Genomic DNA, 12,904 nt, shown 5'->3' on the forward strand with positions numbered 1-12,904 from the left:
GTGGGTATAGAGGTACTCAATGTACCATGACAATGTTCTGTAGGATTAAAAATGTTCATAAACTAATACGGCATTAGATGTAACTACGCTTCTACGAAAAAAATTTTCATAGTAGAAAGGCAAAAATGCATTGTGATTGTTAGTTTATTAAATTGCATTCATCAATCTCCTCTACAAATACTAGTTTTAAGTCTCCCCCAGAGTTCTCAAGGTTATGTATCAAATTTGACCCAAAAGAAACTCTTCTAAAGTTCATGACCTTGATGTTTTTTCAAGCACCTGCTTTCTAAAAGCAGAACAAGACAATTACAAGATACTCTATACTGCCATTTGATTTTCATACATCCTAAAAAGGTTCTAAATATATAACATATACCTCTAATTTCTTTATGGCATTTTTACTTATTACCTTGTATAATTAATCACATACGTTTTACTCCTTTCTTCACTCCCCCAAACAGCAGATTCAAATTATCTTTGTTCTCCAAAGTGCCTAATGCTAGCAGACAGTATTTATTTAGTAAATAAAAATTGAACAGCAAGAGATTTGTGTTCATACCTTTAACAAGTTAAGCATTCAGTCCTTGAGAAGGAATGCTAACCTCTCTCCTCTCTTCCTACTCCCTAGTCTACTCTCATTACAAGATACTGTTTCTATGAAAAACTTTACTCGGCAAGTATTTACAGACACAATATAGATACATGGACAGAGCAGCATACAAAACTAACACAGTTGTTGCCCTTACGTAGCTAACAAACTCTAACAGAAAATGAGAATCTTACAATAGAACTCTGGATTTTAGAATCAAAAGGACCTCAAGATATCATATGGTCCAGCCTTCTGCCTTAACTCAGGTAAAAATATTATACTGCATATTAAAACTACTAAATCCTAGAAAGACTAAGTAACTCGAGAAGTCACAGAACCATTGATAGTTTCTATGGCTGGGGCACCTGGGTGCAGTGGGTTAAGCATCTGACTCCATTTCGGCTCAGGTCATGATGTCATGGTTCATGAGTTAGAGCCCCGCATCCAGCTCTCTGCTGTCAGCAGGAACCCATTTCTGACCCTCTGTCTTTCTGTCTCTCTCTCTCTCTCTCTGCCCCTTGCCCACACTCTCCCTCTCTCTCTCAAAAATAAACAAACATTAAGAAAAACAGTTTCTATGGGAACCTCAAACCGTGTCTTCTGCCTAGGTTAGGTACTCTTTCAACCTATCATGTACTAATAATAACAGTAGTAGTCATAGTAACGACAACAGTAACAGAAGGCACTCCAATGGCAGTGATTACGTGTGCCAGGCTCTATAGGAATAGCTTTACGTGGACTGTCTCAAGCTAACAATTTTATAAGATATATTACCATTCTGGGACACCTGGCTGGCTCAGCATGCGAGTCTTGATCTCAGGGTTGTTTGTTCAAGCTCCACATTGGGTGTAGAGATTACTTAAAATCTTAAAAAATAATACAAGATTTTAAAAATTAAATATATACATATATTATCATTCATTTTACAAATGAGAAAACTGAGGTTTAGAAACATTAAGTAACTTGCTTTAAGTTATCCATCTACAGAGTGGTGGGACAGGAATACAAATCCAAGTAGTCCGACTTCAGTGTCCATGTTCCCAATCATCCTCCTTTTGGAGCTTTTTCCAGAAGCATAATCTGCTCCAAGTATAAAGCTTCTTACATCTAATAAACACTTACAAACATACACAAGTAAACTGTGCTAAGCATTCTGCAGCATTAACTAAATGCATAAAGTAGCAAAAATTCCCAACTATGTATCTAAATGTGTTGAGATGTCTCATGCACATTTGTGGACAGGTAATTCTCACCTAGATCTGTGGGTATAGAATAGTTTTCATTCACATGTGACTAAGAAGGATTTTATGATTATCAAGGCATTACTGTGAAATAATAAAGTTAAGGCCTAAAAAAACAAAATGAAAAAAATTTAAAAAACACGGTCTCCTAATGTCATCACCATTTGGCCAACTCCTCTGAGCATTCCTCAACTGATATACTCCTGAAGCCACTGCTATACAGCATCTCCCAAACTGTATTAGCCATAATATCATCTGACAATCCATTAAATATCACACTTATCTTTTGCTGGATTGGTTTCAGTCCTTGTGAAAACGCAGTATCAATGTTATTCCAGCTAGCTCTCTAAAATTAACTATGCATCTCTTCTCCTTTCTATTCAAAATATACCTTATGCTTGACTCCATAATTTGCCCAGGCAATATATGCCTGAACAAAAACAAAAGACCCGCCTATAAGAATTCCAGTCTGTAGGGTGACCATAAAGTCTGAAAACAGAGATATTATTTTAACATTCTGTACTGTAACATCAATTAGCCATTTATTATGTACGCATCTGTGTTTCCAGACCTGGTGGCCACCCTGTACTTAAATAAAAATCAAGCACAGACAGAGGCAGAAAAAAAGCAACACAAAACAAAAGCACAAGAGAAGAGAAAATAACCTGAACCTAAAACACAAACATATCACTGAGAAAAAGACTCAAGATCCAGGATAAGAGCAATAATGCAATCTAAATCATCACTAATCCTTCCAAACCCCTAAGTCCCTTACAAACTAGTTAGATTGCACAAAATGAAAACAAAGAAATGGAGAGTATAACCGCAAACTATTCTATGTATTAAGCCAAAAGTTATCATTTCACTTCCACATTTTACTTCAAAAGACTCCAGAACAGATGACGAGAAAGAAATTAAACTCCACTTCCTCACACTTTGGACCTACAACCATCAAAGTTTTAATAAAATTCTGTACCATATAAATGAAACCAGTTACAAGAGATAATTTAGACATCAAGTAAGGCTTTGTCTTGTTTTTTAATCTAAACTATGGGCACATATTTCCAAATGTTGAACAGCTCAGTGAACCTGCTCTGACAGCACTGAATTTAATACATTCAAAGAGTTCAAATTCTTCTGCACATCAGCATTTTGATAAAAGTGATATAGTTACCAAAATACATTAACAGTGAAACTAGTAATTTGAGGGCTTAATTTGGGTGCTATAAATGAAGTCTCTTAGGTCTTGAATGGAACCAGTGCTCATTTTTATATTCAGGCCCTGAAATAAACACAAGTTGATTTGCTTTAAAATAAAATTTAAAAAAATCTCAACTCACTGCAGCAAGCAAGATCACATGAGAGTCTGGCTCAATGCCTCACAAATGAAAGCAAAAGACCATTATGTATGAAAATAAAAACAAAGATCAAAGATCTCTCGTGCTTATCCTAAGTGTGCAATGGTTGTGTAAACTCAGGAAGAGACATCTTTACCAAACTGGATCATCACTAGGAAAGGTACATAACAGAAAGTAGAAAAATAAGCACCTGATTCATATCTAAGTGCAGTAAGATATCCTCATGCAGAAATTTACAATGCAGGAAAAACAAAGGCACAACTTCAAGTTATACAGCACAGGTCTAGAATTAAGGGAAGCAGTAACAAATATACAGACCAATTTTAGCGCAATCAACTAAGAGACAGATTGGCTCCATCAGTTATCTTCAAAAGAACTGTCAAATAACCAGAAAACAGAAGTAGCAGTCACAAATCAGTGACAGGAGCGCCCGGGCGGCGGGGCGGGGGGGGGGGGGCTCAGTCAGTCCAACTACTGAAGTCATAACCTCAGTTTGTGAGTTTGAGCCCCACATCTGGCTCTGCACTGACAGCGTGGAGCCTGCTTGGGATTCTCTCTCTTTGCCCCTCCCCCATTCTCCTTCTCCCTCTCAAAATGAAGAGACTTAAAAAAAAAAAAAAAAAAAAAAAATGCATCACTGACAATACTTCCAGACACTATAAAGGCCAATCACTCACCTTTCAAATATACTCACAAAAGAACACAAGAAAGAGCAACAGGGTCTTTTCTAAACACAAATGACAACGTATGTTGTATAAGTACATAGCAAGTTACTGAAACCAATCTTGTTAACAAGTCCTACTCACCCTGTTCCTATTATCCTACCTTCTCCCATTTTCCTGTCTAGGAACTTATCTATCTATCCAAGGCTGGCCAGTAAAAGTAAACACCTGAAGGCCCCAGCTTCTGGTGGGATTTCTCTTCGACCTTTGGCTCACCTTTTAAAATCTTTGGTACAATATCTCCCCCTTTCTACTTCCTCTTTCCATGTATCAGTTTATGTCTAGTTATAGAAAAACTCTTCTTCCCTCCTTTTTTTCTTCCCTCTCTTTTGTTAATAATAGTAAAGCTCTATAAGGGCACCTAACTCAGCCAATGGAGAATGAGACTCTTGGTCTTGGGTCATGAGTTTAAGCCCCACACTCGGTGTAGAGCTTATTAAAAAAAAAAAAAAAAAAAAGTAAAGTTCTCATCAGAGCTTCTAAAGTGTAGCATAGAAAACCATACATCCCAAATTTTCCACTCGTAATTTCGGCCATCCACAAAGGGAGTACAGTTGAAACATAAACTGAGGAAGTGTGTGTGCCATCAGAATGTAAAATTCATGAGGGCAGGGATTTTGTCAGCCAGAAATGGTGCTTTGCATATTAGAAGGCACTCAGGGAATGCCAGAATAATGGTTGGGGGTGGGATGGCCACAGACTAAAAACTATTAAACTACATGGAATTCTTTACTTCTCAGTGGGTTGGTAGCCTAAAGTAATGGGAAGCTGCTCATATCTCAACTTGATCTCCCATACATTCTATCATTCAGAGTTGCTTTGAGTTCACAATTTCCTCTTTGTAAGGGACTAAGAAGAGCCACCTGTATTTAATAGATAACACCCTTCATTAACTCAGACTTGAGTGCTTTAATGAGAAGAGGGGGAAAAGAAAAATTCTTTGCCAAGATAAGTTAAATACCCATGAGCAATATGGACACTCCTAGATTCTCCTAGTTGTAAGAACATCTATTAACTACCCTTTTTCAATGTTAAGAGTGTACTTATACATACCTACATCAAGAAAATCAAATGCAATTAGACTTAAGAATCAGTGACATTACTCTCAAGCTTTAAAGTGCTTTGAAATCCTTTCGAATTTCACAAATTACTCTATATATCCTTTGTTAAACCTGCTTTTCAGGTTTGCACTATCACACAAAACCTATTCATTTAGTTTTTTTCTTCTATTACACATTTGATTATACCTGATAACATAACCACATCTTAAAAACAGAAATAGTTTTCCACGAAGGAAAGAAAAGGTTTTTCATGTATCTATCATACAAATGCACTTATCATCCACCCGTAATTTGAAGCGGGGGACGGTCTATATAGACGAAAAGCACAATACTAGACACAGGTTTAACCTGCCTGTACCACTGCCAATAATTGGTCCCATCTCTAAAAGTAAGACAAGTTCCTTAACCTTCAGTAGAAGTCTTCCAATGTTCATCTCTCTCCTCTAAACATCAGACCATGTATTTAATAGTCTTTTGTTCAAAGGGATGTAAAACAAATTTTTCAATAAGGGTTATGTTTCCAAACTTTAAGGTCTTTAGATTTCAGAAAGAAATCAACTTAAAGCCAATAAATGTAATATTGATATTTCAACATACTCCCAAAAAAGCACTTTTGAGTCCATTTTTAGTAAGTTAATATTAAACTATTTAGTAAATGAGGGGTGCCTGGCTGGCTCAGTCAGTACAGCATTGTGACCCTTGATCTCAGGGTCAGGAGTTCAAGCCCCATGTTGGGCGTGGCGCCCACTTAAAAAGAATAACTTAAAAAAACAAACACAATTTAGTAAATGAAAAAAAGCTTTCAATTTGTAAACTGTGCTTTAAATGTTAACAAACTATGTTAAATTTGTCTAAATAGATTAACAAGTTAAAATCCCACAATTGATTGTTAAACTACTGGGTTCTTGAACTTAATTATTAAAAGGGTATCATTATAAAAGGTGTATGTTATGCCAAGAAATAATAAGATATTGTAGATGTGGCCACAAGTTAGCTGCAGTTAAAAAAGAAAAATATTTACTTGAGAACTCCTCTGTGTCATGACCTACCATAATTCAGAGCAAAATGTTTAGGTCTCTGTTATTTAACATTAAATTTCAAGGGAGAAATAAAACACCCTGAAGTTTGAATGAAAACTAAAAAGAAGAAGAAGAAGAAGAAGAAGAAGAAGAAGAAGAAGAAGAATGAGCTACCTTATGCTATTTGTTTCTAAGGTTGTTAGATGATGCTAAAAACGAAATCTCATGATCTTTATAAAATCTGAAAATTAAACTACAGTATATAGAATACACTTCTGGAAAACTTCTTTACATCAAGAATTTAGTAAAAACTTCTTTTTATCATAACATTGATTCAACTACCTGATCAAATCACTCGAGTTAGTCTAAAAGGTGATTTTCTTTGGGGGGAAGGAGAAGATATAGCTTAAACACTGAAAAGTGTAATTCAGGTCAAATCTACACAAAGAGGCTAAACCACATTAGAGATGTTTCTTTTGAGGGGCGCCTGGCTGGCTCAGTCAGAGCATTCGACTTTTTTTTTTTTTTTTTAAGTTTATTTATTTATTTTGAGAGGCAGAGAGAGAGCACACACATGTGCGAAGAGGGTACGGGCAGAGAGGGAAGGAAGGAAGGAAGGAAAGAAGGAAGGAAGGAAGGAAGGAAGGAAGGAAGGAAGGAAGGAAGGAAGGAAGGAAGGAAGGAGAGGGAGAGAGAAAGGGAGACACAGGGAGAGGGAGGGAGAGGGTGGGAGAGGGTGGGAGAGGGTGGGAGAGGGTGGGAGAGGGAGGGAGAGAGAGAGAAACCCAAGCAAGCCAGCTGTCAGCACAGAGCCAGAGATGGGGCTCAAACACACGAATAGGGAAATCATGACCTGAGCAGAAATCAAAAGTATGATGCTTAACGGACTGAGCCACTCAGGTGTCCCTGGAGCATTTGACTCTTGACCTCAGGATCTTGAGTTTGAGCCCCACACTGGGAGTAGAGATTACTTAAAAAAACAAAACTTTAAGGGGCGCCTGGGTGGCGCAGTCAGTTAAGTGTCCGACTTCAGCCAGGTCACGATCTCGCGGTCCGTGAGTTCGAGCCCCGCGTCAGGCTCTGGGCTGATGGCTCGGAGCCTGGAGCCTGTTTCCGATTCTGTGTCTCCCTCTCTCTCTGCCCCTGCCCCGTTCATGCTTTGTCTCTCTCTGTCCCAAAAATAAATAAAAAACGTTGAAAAAAAAAAATTTAAAAAAGTTAAGAAAAAAAGAAATGTTTCTTTTGAAAAAAGATTCCAAAATGGCCAGAGATATTAGCATACTTAGTCTAAAAGATCAAAAGTTATTTTCTTTTAAATCAATATTTTGGTATAAACAAGTATCAACAAACACAAATAAACAAAGATTATGAAGTACCTTTTCTTCACCTATACTTGTTAGATCAGTATGACAGTTTATACAAAAACTACAAAAACCAGTATTCTCCAAATCCACCCTATTTCCCTTCCCTGTTTGGTCTGAGTACAGGATAGTGAGATGGAAAGTAGTCGGGTTACATTTCCAGGGTTTACCTAGTTTCTGAGAATTTTATCTCATATCCCCAATTAATCATTCCTTTTAATCCACAACTCTACTGATATGATATATAAAATATATTCTACAGTAAAACTTTAAAGCTGCTAATATATTATTTCATTTTGACCCACATTCTGAAATTAGTTCATTAAGAAAAAAAAAATAAAAAGAATCAAGTACAATGTGGGGGAGAGGGGAATGGATATCCAGAAATAACCATATTCTCCAACATTCTCTTCCTGCTAACCATAATTTTATATGTTATGCTAAGTATCACTTGAATAAATTTTGCTATTTGAATTCTGGAATTTAAAATAAGTTTATTCTAACTCTGACATTGTCAGTTGTTTCCCAACTCATTTTTGTTTAAAATCAGTGAACTGTGAAAGGCATATTTCACAGAAAAAGTAAAATACCACGTTATATTTTAATAAGTTAATTTTACTCACTTTATTAATTTATGAAAGACCACTATAGAGTTAAAATTATACTTCCTTACTCTCTATTGTAGGTAGTATCACAAAATTCTTTAAAATAGTTACATGTAATATACAAATATTCATACAATGTAGATAATGCGTGTAACTAACACCAATGAGAGTGGGGGGAAAATTCACTCTCAGTGTCATGTGCGCTAAAAGAAATGTTTACCAACCCATTTACAAGGGCATGTTTACAATTGTTCCACCATTGGCTCAATTTTTAATGAATCACCACAATCCCTAAGCGACACTATGGCAAATTCTACTCTTCAACGAGTATCACGAGACAGTCTATCAGCATCAAATTTTAATTCAAAAGACTTCGTAAAAAATGTACATTATAGGGAAAAAATGTACATTATAGGAAAACAAACTTTCAACATGAACTACTTTTTCTGACCCTTGTCAACTTGTGAATTAGTTTTTCTTAGAAGCACAGCTAGGTAGACATACCATTCCTTCAGATGATGTAATTTGTAGAGATTTGGTAATTACGATATGTTAACAACTAACATAAAATAATATTTATTGCCGTGACTATCAAACTTTAAAAGCTTTCACCTATTCCTGGAGTCTTCGCAGAAATCAGACACCTGGTATGAGAAAACAGGTGTTGAGAGCTCTGCTGGTCATTTCTAAGAGATTAATGCAACATGTACAAATTCCACAGATTATATACAAAAACTGAGGAAATCTTAACCAAGGGGTACAAAAGATCACATAAAAACACAACTCCATGCTGACAATGCAACATGGAGAGCCACTGCAGAAACTGTGATAAAACTTTATGAGAGCAAAAATAAATGAAGAGGGGAAAACACACAACCACCATTTAAAGAAGACACTGACAGAAGCAAAGAAGCACAGTAAAAATCAGGATTATCCCTGGGGCGGGGGGGGGGGGGGGATCTGTTGACAAAAACAAAAACAAAAACCCAACCTGTTCTAAATACTAAATTTTAGAAGTGGAATTGAAACAACACATTGCCCATTCAGGAGGCCTACAAAAATATTTCTTTAAAAAAGTTATCACCTTAATAGTGTAACTTCAACCGTATTTTTTTAAAGCCTGTACACTTGGAAAAGATTATCATAATAATTAGAATAACTTGTCTCTATTTAGAAATGCTGTTTGAAAGCAGGCCAATGATAGGAACTCTGCTATTGCACAACAGAGAAAGTAAATGAAATAATGTCCATTAACATTCAGTGTTGATGGCATGTTGCTCAATCTCCCAGAACATAGGGACTTACAGTATCTGCCCTCTACAATTTACCACTTCTACGTCCGTGCAGTAGCTCAAATAAAATGAGTTCCTGTGTTAATCCCACAATAAACCTCAGTAATTCTCACATCACAGTTGTAAAGGTTTGTTAACAAAAAGAATGTTTTTCCCAAAATAGCTACATATCACTAAGACTACTCAAATTCCTAAATAATCCTTTTACAAGTCTCCTGCCAACTTTATTTTGATACATTAAACATGTGGAGCCTATTTTAAAAGGTCTTTAACTGTGACTTCATGAAAACAGCTTCCTAGTTGTTCATCCAATGTCTTCTTTTTAAAGTTTCCACGTTGTTTTTAAGCCGACTTGAATACTTATGAATCTGGGCCGACTATCAAATGCTTAAGAAGCAGTTTTGCCAAGTAAGATGGGCAAATGTTCTAGATCTGCTAAATCGGACCATAAAGGTCAGGCAACTTAAAAAAAGAAATAACTTATTTCCAACATTCACTGAGCCCCTCTTTTTTAAATTACCTTGGTGTTATTCTCACATTTAACGTTTATGAATACAACCTACTTTTGAAAGGACATTAGACCCAATTAAATTATTTTTAAAAAACTGATCTTCCATATAAAGCCGGTTACTCTACTCTTAATGGGCCTCTGGAAGATTTGGGGTACTGATGGCAGAAGTTTCATTTAAAAACTTTTTTGCGGAAAAGAATGACATCCGAAAAGGACTGCTGGGGAAGGCAGGGAAGAAGAGCCCGGAGTCACCAAGAAGAGAAAGAAGCGATTTAGAGCTACTAAGAAGGAGGTGGTGAGAGGCAGAGAAAGAAGAAGGAGAAAGAAGATTTAACAAGGAAGTGAAGTGGAGCGCAGAGTGGGGCAAAAGCTGATGAGGAAACAAATGTAAAAGGTAGGGTTTTCAAATAGGCATGATCCAGGAAGGGATGAGTTAAAGCCTGGAGTAGCCCTAGCCCCAGTGCTTTGGTGTGAAAGAGACGCTCGCTGTCTGAAGCAGAAAACAGGGGGAAAGCAGTTCACTTCCAGGCGTTGGAGCAAAGTAAAATTCCCTGCCCCGAGCCTCTCCCAGCCTCGGCCGAGCGCGGAGGCGGCGGCTGAGGAAGGGGCCTACCCAGGAGCCAGGCTCCGCGTTCTGCTCCCCCAGACTCCACGGCAGAAAGAAAAAGAAAAAAAAAAAAAAAGGCGAGGATTAGACAGGTAGGGCCCACGACCGCAGCCCGGCGGCACCCCGAAAACGGTCCGGGGCCTCGGCGGTGCCCGCGAGCCGTTTCCCCTGCGGCGGGGCGCGGAGCGGCCTTACCTGGGGCGAGGGAGGGAAGCGAGGTCTAGGGCGTCCGTTCTCGCCCGCCGCAGAGAACCCTGCTGCACTCAACCCAGGCTTCCGACTGAGGCGCGACCCTGCCTCAGCCGCCGCTTCCCCGTCGGGGTCTCGGCCACCGCCTCCGCCGCCTCCGGGGCTGTTTACACCGTCGGGCCCCGCACGCCGCCGCCGCCGCCGCTGCCGCCTTCTCTCCACCCTAGCGCCGTTGCCGATTCGGCCGCCGCCACCTCCTCCGCCGCAGCCTCGTCTCTCTGGAGCATCTTCCAGCCACCGAACCCTGAGAAGCAGAGAGTCCAGCCGCGCCGGCAGGAAACTCCCCCGCAACTGCTAGGGGGACCAGGCGGTCAGAACACCGGCGGCTTTTCCGCCATTGAGCAGCAGCCGCTCGGCTCCTTCTGCAACCCCCTCCCCGCACCCTCTCCTCCCCGCCCCTCGGGCAGCCCCGCCCCCAGATCCCACCCATTGGGACGGCGCGGCCTCTGGCTGCACCCGGTTGGCTGGGCTTCCCGTCAATCAGCGTCCCCCTCCCACTTCGGCTGCCCCGTACCTCGGTACTCAGTTTTCCCCGCCCACAATGCCCCGCCTCTCAATTCCTAATTTCCCATTGGGCACCAGTGACCACCTTCAATTGGCAAGGTCAACTATCCATCAAACACCGCCCACTGAGTGAGACCCAACCCTTCATTACCATTTATTTTATTCAGCCCCGCCTCTGGACATCAGGAACCAACCCACCCTACCAGCCATACGTAGAGATCGCCATCAATCAAATAACGCCCGCCTGCACTCCGCCTCGCAAAGCCCGAACCCTAACGATTCTCTTTTGTTATTGGTCCAAAGGGTGACCCGAACCCTCAATCATTGGCTTTCTCTGAGTGTCCGTCACTAAACCAATTTCCAAGTCCGTCACACTGGCTTTTTTTAAATGAACGCGCAAAAGGCGGGGAAGTATTCGAAAAGCGATTGGCTAGTCTTCGAAAACGGTCAAATCCAGACAGTGTGTGCGGATCCTTCCCGTTCTACGAGAATCATGCCCCTTTATTTCTAACCTCTAAGCCTTGCGTAAAACAAGCGCCATAAAGGAGCCAACGCGCTTGTGCAGTTATAGGTGTGGAAGCCTAGTCCCACCCGGAATTGCAGGGGGTTGGCTGCCGATTGGCTAACAAAGTCCTGTTAGGCCCTCATTGGAGAATATAAACGCCTCTCTTTGGCGTAGAGACGGAAGGGATGGCGCGGGCGAGGATCAGAAGCGGTCCGGGGAGAGGCGGTTGTTTTGCTTCAGCCAGCGGGAGGGGCATACGCGGGAAAGAGAAGCTCAGAACGCTGGGCTCTGGGGGAGGTGTTGCGGGGAGGGAAAAAGCCCGGATGTTTCCCAACAATGAAATCATCGCCGACCAATCAGAGCTGCTGAGCTGATATACCTGCCGGACCTGTCCGCAGTAGGGGAGGGAATGAGTTAGTGAGCGGGAAATTGGGGTATCAGGAAAGGCTGGAAAGCGAACTGAGAAAATGGGACAGGCGATACCTTCAAGAGGACTCTGTGCTGTTAAGGGTTATTTGTGTTCTTTCTAAGCCTGCAATGCCTGGCATTCAGCCCTTGACATTTCCATGTTTTGTTTCTTAGTCAACATTGATTTTTAAAACTCGGCCTAGTCTTTGACATTCATTCCTTCGTTCCACAATTCTTGAGCGCCTGCTATTTGCCAGGCACTATGCGAAGAACTGCAGACACAAAACTAAATTAGGCAATCCCACTACAAGATGATACATGCTATCACTGAAACATGCAAGGGATGGTAGTGACATAAAGGGATCGTCCCTGTGTATAGGTTTACTGAAGAAGGCTTCACAAAGAACAGTATCAGTCTAGAATGAATGATTCAAGAGGCAAAGGAAGGGAGTGGACAGGATTCCTTCAGCAATCGAATTAGACTAACAGGTATTGCCAGGTTAATTCCCCCCAAAAGAAAACTAAAGTGTAATTAAAGCATTCTAACACCTTAGAATACCTTTTTTTTTTTTTTTTTTTAATGAAAGTGTCCTGATAAAGGATTTAAACCTTATTCACACTTTTGTGTAAATTGGTTTGGACTGACAATCAGAGCTGGCCCAGCAATGGTGAGAATGGCAAAAATAAAGACTTAATTGCAGTTCAGATTTTTTCATCTATGCCCCAATTTTGCATAATAATAGGGGTTTTTACGGTATGGTGGCTAATGCACCAGCATCATAATCAGCTGGCGTGCAGATTCCTGGGTCCACTCACACCCATAATATCAGGGACTCTAGGGACAAGACTTAGGTGAATTTTTAAATTTTTAT

The 12,904-nt window shown here is 40.2% G+C and overlaps 1 protein-coding gene across 9 annotated transcripts in view; it reads right to left on the bottom strand.

The window, feature by feature from the left end:
* PPM1B (protein phosphatase, Mg2+/Mn2+ dependent 1B) overlaps nt 1-10,700 on the bottom strand; it is a 93,129-nt gene extending 82,429 nt beyond the window's left edge. For 8 of the 9 annotated variants that reach the window (XR_009248683.1, XM_058684255.1, XM_058684257.1 and 5 more), the window contains exon 1: nt 10,562-10,700. The gene's annotated coding sequence lies outside the window, so the exon portion shown is untranslated. The remainder of the gene's footprint in view (nt 1-10,561) is intronic. The other variant, XM_058684261.1, reaches the window with a different exon arrangement.
* Between the last annotated feature and the right edge of the window lie 2,204 nt (nt 10,701-12,904).

Source organism: Neofelis nebulosa, chromosome 9, assembly GCF_028018385.1.
Source record: "Neofelis nebulosa isolate mNeoNeb1 chromosome 9, mNeoNeb1.pri, whole genome shotgun sequence".
NCBI lineage: Eukaryota > Metazoa > Chordata > Mammalia > Carnivora > Felidae > Neofelis > Neofelis nebulosa.